Here is a 10,478-nt window from a genome sequence, read left to right as displayed (position 1 = left end):
AAATAACGTTCTAATGAATGACACCGAATTGGAGGACGAAATACCAAATTCTCACTACACAAAGCCACACTGGGCACGCGCAACTACGGAGACTCCGGTCCGAATCGGTAACATCAAAGAACCCGTGCTAGCATTGATTGATCGCGGATCGGAGATAAACTTGATGATCAAGGAATTCTACCGGAAGGGTAAGTGGCCTATTAATAGGAATCATGGGTGGAAGATCCGGGCGGCCACTAAAGCAATGGAAGATCTATTTGCGGCTTGTCCAGATGTGACGGTGAAGATCGGGGATGTCGAGATCGACCAAAATTTCTTCGTACAAGACAAGGTCTCACACTCCGTGATCCTCGAGCAACCTTTTATCACGGCATCATGGATGGAGACGAAGGTGCTCGATAGCAGTGCGGCTTTTGCACGAATTCGGAGCCAAAACGGAGGGAAATCCGTCCAATTCTTAACGGTGCCAGCAAATCATGAAAGGAACAAGAGAGAGCTCTTGTCCCAAACAAGAATGTATTTTTAGAGCGGACTGTTGCGGAGTGGGGAAGTGATAGTCCGAGAAGCCCTGATACCCCAGACAGGAAGAAACCTCTCGGTGCAAAACAAGTACGAATCGGTCCAAATGGGGCATCCACGTACACGGCCGTAACCGGAGGAATGAAGAAAGAATACCGAAAAGTGAAGGATAAGTTACAGTTGGCATCAATAATAAAAGAAGACGAAGATATCGTGGGAATAGTCGAAGAGGTGTTCTATGGGAGCACACTACAACGGCTTGAAGAGCTCATGGAAGATACAAGCCAGGGAAACCGGGTAATTCCGGTGGAGTCGGTCGAGATGTACGAGATCATTGTGAAAATGGGGCCGGATGCGCTCCGCAATGAAGAAGCAATGGTAAGTACGAAATACAAGACCGTGGAGAAGAAAGTGAAACCGGCCGTGAGACCGTTACCCGCAGATAGCGAACAAAAGAGGAAAGAAGTCTCGGGGGATCCGACACTTCGGAAGTCTATGGATATCGGACATGCCTTCACGGATGAGACCCGGAAGAAACTTCGGATTGGTGGAGGTGGGTTCCTATTAAAGAATGAAGAAGAATGATTCCGTGGGATTCTAGAGCGACATGGGAGAGCATTTGCATTTACATCGAAAGAAATAGGATGCGTTGACCCGAAGATAGTGAAGCCGATGGTGATCTTCACGATTGACCATGTGCCGTGGAACTTGAAGCCAATTCCGGTGCCACGGGTGCATATTCCGAAAATCATCGACTTGCTCAAGGAGAAGGTGGCGATGGGGATTCTAGAGCCATGAAATGCCCCGTACTCAAATCGATGGTTTACGGTTCCGAAGAAGAATGGGTCTCTCCAATTTATTCAAGATTTGCAACCGAATGTGGCTATGCTAAGATGGATTGCATATGTTAAGTCACTTAATCCGGAGGTAAGACACATCTCTGGAAAAGACAACGCTGTAGCGGATATGCTATCAAGGGCACGGTTCAGAGATGACATAACCAAATCTGATAATGAAGAAGTTTCCGAAGACTACTTTGCTTCGGAGGACATATGCTGGGTGGACGTAATCCAAGAATTCCGGGAAGAAGAATACGAGGGAGAAAGCTTGTTGATCGGGAAAATGCTATGAGAAATTGAGGAATCATCGGACAATAAAGAGAAGAGAGCCGACATCCGAAGTAAGAAACGGCAAGTCTGAAAGTTCTTCTTGAAAAATGGATTTTTATGGAGGGAGCCGAAAAGACCGGGTGGCATACCACTTCGAGTAGTCGGGACAAAAGAACAACGAAACCAGGTAATGTTCGAATTTCACGAATCTGATTGGGCTGGACATCGGGGAACATGGGCAACATTTGGGAAGATCAAGCAAAGATATTGGTGGAAAAATATGTACAAAGATGTCGCGGAGTTCACGGAAAGTTGCGAGAAGTGTCAAATCTACTCTAGAGTTCGACACCGAGATGAGTTACATCCGACATTCTCGCCGACAATCAACTTCAAATGGATGGTCGACATTGTAGCCATGCCAACTGGGATCAGACAAAAGAAGTACTTGGTGTTAGCTCGGGAAGATCTCACAAACCAAGTAGAAGGTGGGGCGCTACGGAGGAAAACGTGTTCTACGGTATGCCAATTCCTTTTGGAAGAAGTGTTTTGCAGGTACAGGTGCGTAGGACAAGTGATTGTGGATCGGGGAGAACTCGACTCTGATAAAGCTAAGGAATTCTTCACTAAACATGGAGTTCGGTTAACATTGACAACGGCATACAATCCGGAAGCCAACGGGAAGATCGAACGAGGACATAGTCCGATTGGCAAAGCACTTGCGAAGGCATGCAATGGAAGGGTGAAGGATTGGCCAAAGATGCTTCCGTATGCACTATGGGCGGATCGGACGACGCATAGCTCTGTAACCGGTTACATGCCGGCAGAACTTATGACCGGACAAGCATCGGTAATGCCGACAGAAACCACAATCGCGACATGGACAATGCTACCATGCAAGGAAGAGATGAGCCAGGAAGAACTACTTGCGGTCCGGATACGACAACTGGAGGTAGGATCGGAAGACATAGCGGAAGCAATAGGCTGACAACAAGAAGCACGATTCCGGAATAAAACCCTAGACAGAAGGTATTTTTACGTGTACCTCACAATTCTAAGACATTGTCTAAGGGTAAGTGCGCTAAGTTAGCCCCACGGTTTTGTGGACCTTTTACAGTCCTCAAACGTATTGGGTCATCAACCTATCGTTTCGCTCTTCCCGATCGTGTTGAAATTCATCCATTTTTTCATGTGAGTCGTCTAAAAGAACTTCTAGGTTCTGGCGACAATACAACTACAACTGAAACTGTGGTTACTTCTGAAGAATTATCTTCTAAACCACATGTACTAGAAAGAATTCTTGATGTTAAAACAAAAAAATTACATACTAAAGAAATCCGAGAATTTAAAATAAAATGGATGGATAAATCAATAAAAGATGCCACATGGGAACGTGAAAATACTCTCAGAACTAACTTTCCTAACTTTCCATTGCAAGAGTGCAATGTTTTAAAGAGGGGGTGTATGTTACGGGCATGACCATATAATATCCCGTGGTGAGAATTTACCGTAGTATTCTATACACGTGGATAAGTGTGAGGGTTAAACAAGAGTGTAAAGAAGGGGAGGATTACTTTTAATCCTGGGGATTGAGACAACCCATCAGGCCAAGTGTGAACATGGCTGGGGGCCTTGGGTATCGCTATAAATAAGAGGCCTAGCTACCCTCATTTGATCATCTTGTGGACTACGTCGAGACTCTGTCTTGTGGTGGGTCAACTCTTGTAGCGAGCGCACTAGCACCAAGTACGACTCGACGACACGACGGTGGTATGGGACACTGATCGAGGCTCGAGTCCGTCTTGATCCCTTCGCTCGGGGGTGGTCGGGTGGATCGGCACCCTTCTTTCTCTCTCTCCTCTCTATCTAGATCTATATTCTATCCTTATCTAATGCTTACATTAGTCTATGTCTCTAACACACATAGTCCAAGTAATCCCCTATTTTTCTTGTGGAAGGAGCTTCATATACCTTTCTCTATTCTTATCATGGTGTCTCACGTATATTTAGCTTTTTCTTTTTCTTGTTTACATATCCCATCTCAAAAAAAGGACCACTCCTAACCACAAATATAGCCTAAGCCATTATGCCAAGTACTTAAACCCCACACTTCCACACCTATTGTGTCATTATCTTAAAAACTAAAAACAATGACACAATATGGATTTATCTTTTTGTGGATTTGCATTATGAAGCCTTCCTACTTCACAACAAGGAGCTCACCATAAGATTAGGGGAGCTACAGAAAACCTATCTCATGATCAGTATGGTTCTGCATGTAATACACACCAAACATCTTCTTCATCAAGGTTTACAACCATTTTGTCTTGATATACACCTTGGAGTATGCTCTCTTGGATCACTAGTGTCAAAGTTTGTGTTAGGTGACTGTTTTTTTGTTAGCTTGGTGCACATGAGACATGTGGTGCCAAGAGAAGCACTCAAGGTTTCAATGCATGTAATTCTTGTCAGTGCCCCATACTAATTGTTAATAGCTTCCTAAATTTTGGCAAGTTGCTCTAAATATAGGCAACAAAAATTTTCCCTTCATGTTTCTTTATAATGTTGCATAGAGTACAAATAAGAAGGGGAAAATTGCAAAAAAGAATTTCACTTTCATGTATTAGAATTTATGATTTTGATGAAACGATTGTAATTGTACCCTTATAATTCGAAATTCGTCAAGAGTCTAAACAAAATTTTCAACTCTAAAAATTGAGCACCAAGTGAGAATCATACATAAAGTTGCCAAATTCACAATATACGAAATTGAAACGATCTGTTGTCTAGTTGGTTGATGTGCCATCTCTAAAGGATTATGCAAGGAACACGTCCAAAATTGCTACTAAGAATTTCGAGTACCAGTGTGAATTTTATAATAAAAAGACAAATTGTTGAGAATCCTCATCCGCAATTTTCAATTAACCGGCGCTCGCATTCACATCAAATAAAAATATTCATGGAGGGATAGACAAAGATTTTAGGGTAATCCCATTACCCAAAGGTCAAAGCCTTTAGGTAAACCCCGAAGGATTGGATTCAAGCAATCCCTTTTACTTGAAGTTAAAGGTCCTTTGTGGAATGTCATAAATGTTTGTCTAATTGCATGAAGGAGAGCAAGAGAAAATAGGAGAATTTGACACTCCCCAAAATACCCCTCATTTTTCAACAAATTCTACACGTAGACTAATAGAACCTTTGTCCTAAAGTTCTCATTGGATCCTTATAAAATTTACATAAACCCAAACCCATATACACATTAAAACACACATTCATTTACTTATACACACATATATGCTCGTGTCTATCCGCCACCAAATCATAAATATGATTGGTCAGGGAATCGTTGTCACAGACAATGTAGGTCGCTAAATTGATGACGCATGAGATCAGCACCGTCCGATTTAGATAAAAAAGAACGCGCAAAAGAAAAGTTGCCAGAGGTCGTCCAACCACATCTAATCGCCCAACTCTGATTATTCCAGGTTGGGTGACTTGATTATAGGTTGGGCAACCTAATAATAAGTTGGGCCAATTGAGTAATAGGTTGGGCAACCACTAGAATAGGTTGGGTGACCTGATTTAAAAACTTGAGATAAACAACAAAAACTTGACACATCAAAAACTTGAGATTCAACCAAAACTTGAGTACTAGTTGACATCAAAAACTTGAGATGAACAACAAAAACTTGAGATCCAACAAAAAATTAAGTACTACTTGACTTAAAAAACTTGAGATCCAACCAAAACATGAGGTATACCCCATCCACATGGTGAATAATGGCATGGTCCATGTGGATGCCATTTCTCCATCCTTGCACATCGTCTGAAGATCTTAATCCACAACGTCAAAGACGAGATCAAGCCTTCAACATGTAAGATGTTACCTGTTTCAAAGAAACATGCATGCAATTTGACTCAAGCTGTGACCATTAAATCTAAAAGTTTACAAATTATATTCCAAATCAAAAACCTAACAAACTGTTTGTCTGGTGTTTGGATCCACAATCTGATGGCATTGGCACTTCCAATTTTTACCGTGGCCAAATTTGGTGCGATGTCATCTGAATCTCATGTTAATGGGACAACATCTTTCACCGACTCCACCTCCTTCCGTCTAACTTGCATTTTGGGTCGTCTCTGTCTAGGTGGTGTGGACACATTGGATGAGTGTTGTGTCTTTTGTGTATTGGTTGACACACCACCCTCTTTAGTGGATATGCCCGCCTTTTTCCACTATTTCACCAAATAAACACATGTTATGACCTAATCCAAAGATTTAATCCTCCAACACTAAAAAAGCATTAAAGGTTCATATTTACATAAGAAGCGACTCTTTGTACTTGGTCTTGGTAGTCATCTACACGATCAAGCAAAAGCAAAAATTCAAAATCAAACAAAATCTAAACCTAACTCAAGCAAAAGAAAACATATAGAAATCGAACAAAATCGTAAATAAAAATCAAACATTTTTTGAAATAAGTACTCAAGCACACCCAATATTATCTTTAATAAAGTAAAAGCATAAATCTAAAATCAAGTATATCAGGTAAAGCCTAAATCAAGCAAAAGAAACAATCATAAATCAAGCAAAACCCTAGATAATAAATAATAAATAATAAATAATAAATATTATATGATCAATAATCAAGAAAAACCCTATTAAACATTTTCTGAAATCAATAATCAAGCAAAACCCTAAACATTTTCCCGAACCCTAAACCCTCGACATGGAAAATATAATTTAAACCAAAAAGATTAATCATAAATCAACCAAAACCCTAACCCCTTGACATGAAAAATATGATTTACACTAAAAAAATTAATCATAAATCAACCAAAACCCTAAATAATCAATAATCTAGCAAAACCCTAAACAGTTTCTAAAATCAAGTGATCGTGCAAAACCCTAAACATTTTCCTGAACCCTAAACCCTTGACATGAAAAATATGATACACAAAAAAACTAATCATAAATTGTAAAGAATCGGATATGATTCTGTGCAGCAAAAGAGATATGTGTGTTTATGTGTGTGTGTGTGTGTGTGTGTGTGTAGCAGAGAGAGAGAGAGAGAGAGAGAGAGTTATACAAGAAAACAACTGTATTAACGAGAGTAAGACAACCAACCAGTTACAAGGAGTAGGAGAAAGGTGTTTTATGTAGTCACCTTCTCTCTATACAATCACCACTTACTAAAGAGAGGTAGAGACTTAACTACACTATATACGTGTGATAGAACCTTTAAGGTTCAATGACACACTAGTTACTATATTTAGGAGGTGGGGTGTTCACATACTTGAATATACTAAGTTGTGTTCCTACACTAGGGAAGTTGAGGTTGATTCTCAATATAAATCCACCGAAAACCTAAATAACCAATAATCCATAATCAAGAAAAACCCTAAACATTTTCTGAAAGCAAGCAACCTTGCAAAACCCTAAACCCTCAACATGAAAAATATGACCTACACCAAAAACAATTTACAGAAAAAGTTGAAACAAGTAAAATACATACAAGTTTACGAAATAAATGGGTGGCAATGGCAAATGTGGTGAATGGATGCAGTCGATGACTGGCTGCTTGAAAACCTTTCCCGACAAAAAACCTTGACAATCTCATTTGAAAAAATACAAGAAAATGACAGGTTTCAGGGTTTTGTACACGTCGGTTGGGTGACCTGCTTGGTCGGTTGGGCGACCAAACTTGGCTGGGGATACATGCGGTTGGGCGACGTGAATTGCTTGGTTGGGCAAGGCACAACACTTGATGGGTTGGGCGACCACACGTCGGTTGGGTGACCACAATTAAATTTGGTTGGGTGACCAAACTTCATTGGTGGGTTGGGTGACCACTTATGTTAGGTAGCTTGGGAGACCACATTAGGTAGGTTGGGTGACCACGTTATGTTAGGTAGGTTGGATGACCACAATAGGCAATTGGGTGGCTACTAATAGGGTTGGGCGACCAAGGACTCGGAGTTGGGCAACCTCTCATTGATTTTTTTATTGCACGTTTTTTTATTCCAAATTAGACGGTGCAGATTGCACACTCCATTAGTTGAGCGACCTGCATTGTCCATGGCGGCAATTCCCTCGTCGGCCCTATTTATGATTTGCTAGCTAATAGACACGTCGCACATATACCCATATACACATTAACACACATATTCACTTACTTATACACACATATACACATCTATGATATACATACCTACAGACACACTAATATACACGGACATTATACATTTACGTACATCATTTTACAGACACGTTCATACTATAAGATTTTTATAGACACGTTCATACACAATTTTGTATGCGCACCACCCTCATACCATTGCATATATAATACGAACCACTTATCGATGTACAATAAAATACTGTAACATGACTTATGTAATTATGTACAATTATTGCATACACCCATTTATATAAATGTACAATATTTATACAGTTCAATGCACATACACACCTATTTCAAGCCCACAAACAAGCAAAGAAGAATGTGCATGTGTACACACTCAAAATAATTAAACATGCATAACCACTCACTACTATTGTTGATACCTTTGGGCATATTTGAACTCTTCACCTCCGTGAGAGCACGCTACCTACAAACGTGGAGCTATTTTCCCATGTTAGCATAGTCTACATCTAAATACTTTACTTACCATGGATTCACCCTAACCAAAGTTAAGGCATTGGTTCCTAATATTACTCATATATCATACGATGCCTTTGACTTCTTTGCATTGTTTCAACTCATGATTCCACATGAAGCTACTCCTCCACACCCAACACATATTCCCCATTTGTTCTTTAGTGGAATCAAACTTTGGCAGTGTTCCTTGCTTACTTTTATCTAGGTAGGGATAAACATCCCTAGAGTCTTGACATTGTTGATGCAATCTTCTTTAGGCAAGTGAATACATTGATTTTTCCCAGTTTGGGTGATCTACATGCTTCACCACTTGAATTGTTGGCCTAGCTCATGCTTCAAAAATCTAAATTTCCTCCATTGATTTTCCCCATGATGAGCAAGGATTTGTTATGTTGAATCTCTTCGTATCAGAGCAAGAATCTTCATTGTTGCGATGAAATCATTTTTACTTCATGAATTAGTTAAACTTCTAGTATCATTGTAGAGTAGCTTGCATCAAATCATATAAACTTTCCTTCAACCGAAGAACCATTTCTTCCTTACTTCTGGTGATGAAATCACTTTTACTTCATAAACAAGTTGAACTTCTAGTATCATTGTCAAGTAGGTTGCATCAAATCATATAAACTCTTCTTTTACCAAAGAACCATTTCTTCCTTACTCAATGGCTACTCCATAAAAACCTTCTCAAGAACCCCATGAAGAAATGAATCTTCACATCCATATGCTCCAATTCAATGTTTTTACCCAAGAATCAAATGCATATCATTTTTAATTTCCGGAACTTTCAAGTCACAATTGCATGTAACATCCATTGTGTTGTCATTTTCACGATTAAGAAAAAGATTTCGACAAAATCATTACATTTGGAAATCATATAATTATATTTGAACCTCGGCTTACTCTTCGGGCTAATATGAATTTTTAATTTGAGAGGGGTGAGAGAGAGAGAGAGAGATGAAGTATATAATAGAGAGGTGAGAAAATTGGGTTTCGAACCTAAGACACAATTCTTCTAATGTTATCAAGTTACCACTACAGTAACCTAATTACAATAAAAGAAAAGAGAGAGAGAGAGAGAGAGAGAGAGAAAGAGAGAGAGAGAGAAAGAGAGAGAATCTCTTTCATTTTCTTCTAGTTCTTCTATATTTCTTTGCAACTAATATCTTTCATTTTCGTCTAGTTCTTCCATATTTCTTTGCCCTCCACACGAGTGTTGCCATTATTTGATCACTTGGTTTTTGCCCTATTTTAAGGTTTTTGTACCATTGACATGCATTCAATTTTGATTTGCAAAGCAAGATGGAGTGACTATTCTTCAAAGGCCATCACATGGGGTAAACAATCTATTTAATGAACAAATATATAATTGAGGTTGTGATGGCTTTGTTCAATTTTAGGAAATTGTGCTGATGCAATACGCTTGCCATTTAGAAAGTGCACTAAAATCATGACCTCTCTCAATTTAGGGGATTGTGCTACTACACTACGCTTGCCAATATCAAATCGACTATGACCACCAGAATGTAGGGATGGTTACATGAGTTTAAAGCGCCCAGATCATTTTCTAAAAAATCTAAATTGTTCAACAGAAATTATGTACATTTAACAAAAAAGAGAATTGTTTTGATTGTAAGGTTGTTTAAAGCCATGCCAATAAGAAGAAATCATAAAAAACTTGGGATGCAACAAGAAGAAAGCAAGCACATGGTGGACATATATGTTTATAAGTCATGGCTATATTATGGATCTCGAATGTTCACATTTAGGATAATGAAATGCATGCCTAGGGATTCTAGATTGTGCACAAAAAGTAATGTATTTAATCTAAAAGAGAACATAATATTAGATTTATTTTTTAAACATTTGATTAATAATGGGATTCGAGTATATATAGTTTGATCCTTCTCCCATAATGCATGTTGGGAATGTTGGGGGTCCATACAATATTCTTCTATGTGGACTTTCTCCATGTGTCTTGTTTACACATAGATCCTTGCATTAGACTTTCTTCATTCTTGTGTGGCCATATCTTTATTTGTTGTATTTGGACATTTTTCTTTCGTACATGTTTTAGGAAATGATCAAACATGAGAGAGAGAGAGAGAGATAGATAGTTAGATCGATAGATCGATTCTATTATCATCTTCAGAAGTCAAATATGACCTATGAGACAAAAAATATTACATTT

The sequence above is a fragment of the Azolla caroliniana genome, unplaced genomic scaffold, assembly GCF_043228905.1.
Source record: "Azolla caroliniana isolate FFs.n. ecotype wild unplaced genomic scaffold, voAzoCaro1.0.p SCAF_9, whole genome shotgun sequence".
NCBI lineage: Eukaryota > Viridiplantae > Streptophyta > Polypodiopsida > Salviniales > Salviniaceae > Azolla > Azolla caroliniana.
This window is presented reverse-complemented; position numbering follows the sequence as displayed.